Source organism: Belonocnema kinseyi, chromosome 2, assembly GCF_010883055.1.
Source record: "Belonocnema kinseyi isolate 2016_QV_RU_SX_M_011 chromosome 2, B_treatae_v1, whole genome shotgun sequence".
In the NCBI taxonomy this organism is placed as follows: domain Eukaryota; kingdom Metazoa; phylum Arthropoda; class Insecta; order Hymenoptera; family Cynipidae; genus Belonocnema; species Belonocnema kinseyi.
The window spans coordinates 124312169-124321315 of record NC_046658.1 but is presented as its reverse complement, the minus strand read 5'-3'; the positions used below and the strand labels follow the sequence as shown (position 1 = coordinate 124321315).

The 9147-nt window shown below is 27.6% G+C and overlaps 1 protein-coding gene across 2 annotated transcripts in view; it reads right to left on the bottom strand.

Moving 5' to 3' along the window:
• Positions 1-682, bottom strand: part of LOC117167854 (short-chain dehydrogenase/reductase family 16C member 6-like) — a 20870-nt gene extending 20188 nt beyond the window's left edge. The window contains exon 1 of one of the 2 annotated variants that reach the window (XM_033353064.1): positions 610-682. The gene's annotated coding sequence lies outside the window, so the exon portion shown is untranslated. Of the gene's footprint in view, positions 1-503 lie in introns of both variants that reach the window. The other variant, XM_033353063.1, reaches the window with a different exon arrangement.
• Positions 683-9147: the final 8465 nt, after the last annotated feature.

The window sequence follows — 9147 nt, the reverse complement described above, 5'->3', positions numbered from 1 at the left end:
TTAATGAAATAGTAATTAAAATTTAATATTCGAGTCACTGTCATAAAAGATAAAATTCATATTGAAGAGACAGTTTGAATGTTAAATATTTTGAGACAATCACTAAACGTGTTATTATTTTGAGTTCAAATAGATCGATATTAATAACTTTGCCGGCAATTTTAATCGCAGTTTTAAGAATGAAAAAACACATTCCAAAACTTCTTTGTAAGCTCTGAACCGAAATTTGCAACCTTTATATGAAAAAATAAAAATATGTGATTTCCCAAAAACTACTGGAATTATTGTTTTGTCTCTAGAAATTGACGCACTGCTTCAACGAAAGTGAATGGGAACGAGTTTTAGCAACCACTTTTACTTTAAACTTGTATCAACTTATTCTTCGATTGGCTTGATTTTCCTTTTCCTTTGATTTTTTTTTACTTCCAAACAAACATTACCAAATATCAATGATTGATTACCACTATTTAATTTAAAATTATTTACGTTTTATATACACTAACCTTTCGAAAATACAAAAGTGAGAAGAGATGTTACCCTTGTGAAAAATTATTAACTATTGACTATAAGACAATAAAAGACACCAAGGAACCACGAGAAACCACGAACCTTCGTCGATGATGATCAAATGGCAACTAAGCAACTAAAGCCTAAAGTGTCTGGACTCTGGATGTAGCGCTAGCGGCAGAGCAGTACGGACTGGCTGTAATTGTATCATAGGCACTATGGCTACCAACCAATCCAAATGCAAATGCAGTTCGCCTTGTGCAGCTATGAGCACCACTATAGGAGTATTTGAGATAGTACCTCAAACTCATTTTTTAAACAAAACAGACCCTGGGCAACACTTTTATTTTCCCTGTATCCCCCTCTTTTTCCCTTTTTCAAACATTCCTCTTTCCACCCATTTTCACCCATTTCTAATCTTAACGTTTTAAACAAAATTGACCTTGGTTTAAATTGTTATTTTCCCCCATATTTCCCCTTTTCCAGATGTTCCTCTCTTTACCCCTTTTCAACAAACTTCCCCTTTATCCCCTATTTAATATTTTTTATCTTGACATTTTAAACAAAGTTGATCTTGGATAACATTGTTACTTCTTCCCTATTCTCCTCTTCCCCTTTTTTCAAAAACTCTTATTTTCCTTTATTTCAAGAAATTGCCCCTTTCCCCCTTTTCTCCTTATTCCCTATTTAATATTTTTATCTCAACAGTTTAAGAAAAATTTTCCTTGGGTAACATTTTTATTTTTCCCCACATTTTCCTCTTTCCCCCTTTTTCAGATATTCTTCTTTTTTCAAGAAACTTCTTCTTTCCCCTTTATCCCCTATTTAATATTTTTTATCTTGAAATTTTAAATAAAGTTAAACTTGGGTAACATTTTTTTCTTTTTCCATATTCCCCGCTTTTCCTTTTTTCAAACATTCCTCTTTTTTCATTTTATTAAGAAACTTCCTCTTTTCCCTTTCATTCCCTAATTAATATTTTTTGTCTTAATGTTTTAAACAAAATTGGCCTTAACGTTTTTATTATCCCCCCTCTTCTCCCCCTTTATAAATAATTCCTCCTTTTCCCTTTTTTCAAAAAAATTTCCCTTTAACTCTGTTTCCCATATTTAATATTTTTTATTTTAAATTTTTAAACAAACTTGACCTTGGGTAAAATTTGTTTTCTTCACCTATTCTTCTCTTTTCCTCTTTTTCCCATATTTAATATGTTTTGTCTAACATTTTGAACAAAACTTACCTCGGATAACATTTTTATTATTCCCCCTTTTCCCTCTTTTTTTAAGAAACTTCCTCTTTACCCCTGTTTCCCATATTTAATATTTTTTATCTTAACGTTTTAAAACAAATTTAATTGGGGTAAGATTGTTATTTTCCCCCTATTCTTCTCCTTTATTCAAGAATTCTTATTTTTTTCCCTTTCTCAAAAAACTTCCCCTTTTCCCCATATTTAATATTTTTTATCTTAAGCTTTCAAATAAAATTGACCGCAAATAACATTGAGTCATTCCCCTTTTTTCCCCTTTTCAAAGAATCCCTCTTTTCCCCCTTTTTCAGGAAACTTTACCTTTACCCCTGTTTTCCATATTTAATATTGTTTATCCTAAATTTTTTTACAAAATTGATCTTGGGTAAAATTATTATTTTTCCCCGATTCCTCTCTTTTCCCAATTTTTCAAGAATTCCTCTTTTCCTCCATTTTCAAGGAATTTCCCTTTTTCCACTCTTCCCATTTTTAAATATTTTTTATCCTAACGTTTTAAACAAAATTGACCTTGAGAATCATTTTTATTTTTCTCCTATTCCCATCTTTTCCCCTTTTTTCAGGAATTTTCAGGATCTTGTTTAGTGGAGCATTCTATTATTTGGTTAAAAATTCAACTGTTTTATTGAAAGTTGTTCAATTCAGTTAAAAATCATCGTTTTTGGTCGAAAATGTCAATTTTGTTGTTTAAAATTCGTCTTTTTGCAGAAAAGTCGTATTTTATTACTGAAAATTCATCTTTTTTTATTGAAAACTCTTTTATGGAGAATCCATCCTTTCGGACTGAAAATTCATCTATCCTGATAGAAAAATAATTTTTTTTGTTTCAATGTTCATCTTTTATGGTTGAAAATTAATTTTTTTGTTGACATGGACATTTTTGGTGAAAAGCTTAAATATTCTATTAAAAATTCGCCACTTCTGCTTGAAAATTCAACTATTTGATTGTAAATACAACTGTTTCACTGTTTGGTGAAAAAAAATTTAGTTTGAGAAATTTTTGTTAGAAAATATTTTCTAGGACAACTGGTTTGGGAACTTTGGAAAAATACATATTGATCGTACAAGTTCAAGTTTAAAAAAATTAAATACAATTTTTTTAATTGAGGAAAAATACCCTGCAACCTCTTTAAGAAATACTTTATGACCTCTAAATATTTATTGAAATATGAAAATTTGTATTTTTTTTATTGAAACAATTAAATAAATAAATGAAACTATTCTTTTTATACTTGCGGGGGTCATCCAACTTATACATAAGTACATTCTACAGTATACACGTGAGACTATAAAGCTTGCTATAAAGCTATATTCGGAGAAGGAAAGATAAGATAGTTCGTCAACATTGAAAGAAAAGTTTCATTGCAAAGGGTATTAAAATATTACGAGTTCATAGAGTTCAATTGACAAGAAAGGAAGAAATTATATTTTTTTATATAATTTATGTTTACATACATTTTTGAAACAACAATTTATAATTTCGTATTGAAAGAGATTGGAATTTTAAGAAAAAAACAATTGAAACCTTTTGAATTGAAAAGGTTCCAAAAATCAAATAAATTTAAACTGGGTAACATTTTCAAAAATGACGATATTTCGAATGAAATTAAAAGGAATTGAATCCTTATCGATTCTAGATAAAAGCGTTCAAAATTGAATAACTTGAAACTGAAAGTGTTTGAAAATGAAATTTTTTTAATCAGAACCTCTCTAAACTAAAAATTACCAGACTGTAATTTTGAAAAATAGACTATTTCATTAGAAAGAAGTTGAAATTGTGTCAAAACAGTGGAAAAATGTGTGATTTAAGTAATTTTCCATTTCAAGTGATTAAAGTTTGAAAATTTGAAATTGAAAGCTAAATTGATTAATGAAATTTTTCTAAAGTCGAAAAATAAATTGACCGTTATTTCCACAGATCAAAATGAGAAATTTTTCATTTATAAATCTTTTAAATGGAATTATTCTAGAAGAAAAGTTAAAATAGAAAGTAACTTTAAGTTTTAAATGAAAAAAGATCGTAATCACCAAGAATTGTAATATTAAAACTTTTTCTACCTAAACGTTTCACAATTAAAATTATTTTAAGTAAATTTAAATCGTTTCAAAATTTTAAATGTTTAAATTGTTAATTATACTTATAAAAATTCAACTCTAAAAGATTAAACATTCAAAATTTTCCAGCTCGTTCAGGGTAACAATTTTAGATATTTTAATTTTAATCTATTTTGATTTTAAACAATTTAATGTTTAACTTTTAAATTTCAAATTGTTTAATTTTTAATAGTTAATTAATTGAAATTGTCTAATTTTAAAGCATTTCGATTTGAATTTTTTTTTTCAATTTGTATTTGAGATGTTCGATATTTTGGAACATTTTCAAATAAAATTCAATTTACAGTGCCAATTTCTAAAATCTTCATATTTTGAAGGATTGAATATGAGAAATTAATGTCTTAATTTTTTATTGTTTCGAACTCATTCTGGAGGCATTTAATGGAAAATTGTATAATTACCAATTTTATGCATTTAAAATTGAAAGTAAACAAGTTAGAGCATTTAAATATAAAATTATTATTTTAAAAACTGATTATCAAGGCTTTTAATACGAAATTCTAATATTTTTTAATGATTTAATAATGAAAGCTGAAATTTTTAATATTTAAATTTGGAAATAAAACATTGTGAACTTGAAAATCCCCAAAAATTAGTAAATGTCAAACAAAAAAATTTCGAATTTAATTTTCTGAAACAAAAAAAAAAACAGTTTCAAACTGTGCATCACATTTTGAAAAAATTTTCTTGAATAGGTTCAATTTCTTTTGAGCAATCAACTCAAAATGTCTTGTCAATGGTTGAAATATGCATTTGCTTATACGAATTGTTCGAGATCGTTATACTTGGAATACATAAGGTTATTTAAAAAAAAACATCAAAATCGGTTAAAAATTGTAATGTAGGGCAATTTTGGTCCAAAAAGGCCGCACCACAAGGCGCGGTCAAAGCCAGGAATTTACTGTTTAGAATCTTCTACAGGCTGTATTTCTTGAAGGATTTTGAAATTCCTTTTTCTGAAGTTCTAAGACTCGAATTTGTAAAGTCCTCTGACTCTTCGATTTTTCAATTTCATTTGTCGTTCAATAATATACAGGGTGTTCCAGTATTCAAAAAACATTTTTGCATTTTTTAATTTTAACAAAAAAATCGCGTAAACAAAAAATATAAATTTTTTTTCTAAAGTTAATAATTTCTTATTAATTAGCAATTAAAGATTAACCAATCAGACGCTCGTATTAGACGGTCGACAATCGTTGTGCCATCGGCAAGAGTTTCTGCTTAAGAATTTCAGTTCGTATACCTTCCCCTCCATTCTCTTTTCCAGTAGATTTTGACCGTTGTGACTCTCTGGTGCAACTTCACACGTCAGCGAGATACAAAAATAAAAAAATATATTTTCGACAATCAAACAAATTAGACAACATTTTTATGTATTCTGTGAAATTCCTTTGAATTTGGTAGAAATTACTAGAATTCTACTGAATCCTTTGAATTCAGCAGAATTTTCCTAAAATCTGCCAAATTCTCTCTAATTCTGTAGAATTCTTTTGATTTCAGCACGATTGTCTTGAATTTAGTGGAATTCTCTTGAATTTGTTATCATTCTCTCGAATTCAGTAGAATTCTCTTGAGTTATGTAAAATTCTCTTAAATTCAGTAGAATTATCTTGAGGTGTGTAAAATTCTCTTCAATTTAGTAGAATTCTCAGTTTTGACAGAATACTCTTGAATGTTGTAAAATTCTTCTGAAATTTGTAGAATTCTCTTGATTTCAGCAGAATTCTTTTGAATTTTGTATAATTTTTTTAAATTTAGTAGAATTGTATTAAATTATGTAAAATTCTTTAAAATTCTGTTTATTTCTCTTGAACTCAGTAAATTTCTTTTGAATTATGTAGAATTCTCTAGGATTCAGTAGCATTTTTTAAATTTCGGCAGAACTCTATGATAGATACATACGTGCGCCACTGAGGACTGATCTATCCCTAATTAGATGATTGGTCATTACAATTCACCATTGAAGCGTCTCTCACTGGTATAAGCATGTATCATATTTCCAAGATATTTTTTCTATAAAACTTTCATTTGAGAAAGAACAATGGTCGCCTAAACTTAACGAAAACATTTATTAAGTTTGTTAATTATTAAAAAATAACATAAGTAAAATGAATTGTATTAGCAAGAGTAATCATCAAAAGATTTTCATCAGGTGTGTGTTCGCCTCATTTTTTTACATATGGATGGAAAATAAACAGGTAATGCTTGTTTAGCGTTACTTTCATCTAGGCAGAGCACTGTGGTCGAATGAGTTTGATGACTTCTTTTATTATATTCCCTAAGCATAGAAACGTCATTGCAAGGCAACAAAATCATATAATTTACGAGATATTTTTACAGAAGTCCAGAGAATTCTGCTGATTTCAATAAAATTTTACTGAATTCAGGAGAATTCTGTTGATCTCAAGAGAATTCTGGTAAGCGTTAGAGAACTCTTCTGAATTGAAGGTAGTTCTACCGAACTTGAAAGAATGCTACTTAATTTTTTAGAATTCTACATAATTTAATAGAATTTTACTAAAATTAAGTGAGTGATACAAAATTCAAGAGAATTCCACTGAATTGAAAATAATTCTGCTGAAAGATAATTCTTACAGAACTCAGGAGAGTTCTACTGAATTCAAGAGAATTCTACAGAATTCATGAGCATTTCACTGATTGAAGAAAATTCTGCTGACTGCAAGATAATTTTGTCAAAGCTAAGCGAATTTTATCGAATTTAAGAGAATTTTACATTCCTCAAGATAATTATTAAAACAATGATCGATGTGCATTGTTTTAGTTCGCTAGTACGTACTACTTTTCATCCAGAAGTTAGGGACCGTACTTAAATTACTTAACAGCTCAAGGGGGGGGGGGGAGATTGAAAAATGTTATTACGATTTGTTCTTTCACTCGTGTATGTAATTTTTTCAAATGCCCAAAAACTTTCTCCTGAACATTATATTTTCAGTTATAAATTTTTGAAAATTTAACCATTTCCTTAAAAAGACATGCTGTTTGGTTGCAAATTCGAATGTTTCGTTAAAAATTCGCCTTTTTGGTTGAAAATTCAATTTTTTTCGTAGAAAATTAACCTTTTGTTAAATTTTTTTTTTGCTAAATAAGTCAACTAAAATCTTTCTTGATTAAAAATTTAACTCTTTTTTTGAAAATTTGTCTTTTTGATTCTAAATTCACCTGTTTTAGTAGAATTTTCATTTTATTTGGACAATATGCAACTGTTTGATTAAAATGTAGACAATCTTGTTAAAAAGTCATACTTTTTGGTTAAAAATTCAACTATTTAGCAGAAAACGAACTAAATGTTCGGTTCAAACTTAATCTATTTTTTGAAAGTTTGTCTACTTTATTTTAAAAATTCATCATACTTGGATAAAAATGACACTGTTCAGATAAAAATTAAAAAAAATTTTGTCAAAAAGGCATACATTTTGTTTGAAAATGCTGTTTTGTTAAAAATTTAATTATTTTGTAGAAAATCTACCTTTTGAATAAAATTTATATTTTTGTGTTGAAGAATGAACGAATATTTTTGCTGGATGAAAGTTAAACTTAAAAAAATGGTTGTTTTTTCTTAAAAATTCATCTGGTGTAATACAAATTTCATATATTTTGGATAATAATGCAACTATTTGGTAGAGAAATCAACAATTTTGTTAAAAAGTCATACTTTTTTGTTAAAAATTCGTCTTTTTGGATCGAAAATTCTTGTGGTTTATTGGAAATTTCTTTTTATGAAAATGCAACTTTTTGGTTAACAATTCTTCTTCTTTGCTTGAGTATTCATCTATTTGGTTAGAAAGATTTGGTTGAATCACTTTGTTAACAAATCATTTTTTTATTGAAGATTTATATATTTTATATATAACAACTTAGGTAAAAGTTAAACTACATTGTTAAATATTATTGTTTTTAATTGAAAGTTTATGTCTTTGGTTGAAAATTTAACTGTTTAGTGGAAAAGCCGTTTTTTTGTGTTTAAAATTAATTTTTCAACTAAAAATGAAATTTTCGTAGACAAAATTATTATGCTAAAAATTCAAGTCTTTTTTTAAAAGGTCATAGTGGAAAAGAGCATTTTTTGTTTAAAATACATTAGTAAGTTTGAAAATATTTAATTTGTAGCTAAAATACTGTTTTATTCCGTTTATAGAAGATTCTATGTTAAAAGAATTACGCGATTAAAATTCTGGCATTTGAATATTAATCAATGACGATCAATGTTCAAGGAAAATGAAAAATTATTCAATGAAAAATCAAGGAATTTGAAAATGAAGTTCTCGAACACAGTGCCTAATTCTACAAGCCATAACTAGAAAAACATTTCTGAGAGCTAAAAATTACGTACAATAAGCGGGGGAGGGGGGGGGGGGTATTGTGCCTCTCAACAAAGTAAAATAGTATACGAACGATGGCTTCAAAAGAAAACGATTTGTTTTTATAACAGGACGCTACAAAAATGATGCTCAATTAAAATTGAACCATAATTTTTAGAGTGATGAAAAATCGTATCTTAATGAAACGATCTCATCCCAACATTATCTTTTCTACTATGTGAATTGCTTAAGGCCCCTGAAAATCATCCGTAAATCGGACTTCATAAAACTGAGGCCAAACGGAGAAGTCACTTTCTCTAATTTTTTCTATATGTCACGGTTTATACCCGAAATCAGTTAAATCTAGTTTTGACTAGTTAAAACACGTAAATACCTGGGGCACTTATTAAAACTAATTTTGTATATTCAAAAGATGGAGTAACAAGGTGATTTTGTGAAAAACCGAAGAAATTTATAATTCCACCTGATTTCGCGTTTTAATTGAATATATCTGTTAGAAATAGATTCATACAATTGTGCTTTGCATACATTTAAAACTTTTTACAAAGACATGAATGATTTCTCAAAGATTTTACAAAGGTTAAACGATTTCACAAAAATTACCAAATATTTTTTAAATATTTCCAAAATTTCAAAGATTTCTTTGCGAAGATTTCCGAAGTTTTGAATGATTTCCCAAAGATACCAAAGGTTTCAAATATTTCGTAAAGATTTTACAAATACATCAATGATTTCCCAAACATTTCACAGATTTCAGTAATTGTTCAAATATTATCAAAAATTTTGAAAATTTCGGATCACAGAAAAAACAGAAGATAAATTTTAAATTGATTTCCGATGAAAGATTAGCTGCAACAAAAATTAACTTTACAGGATAAACTTTAACCAAATATCGGTTAAACTTTCTTTTTTGTTTCCATG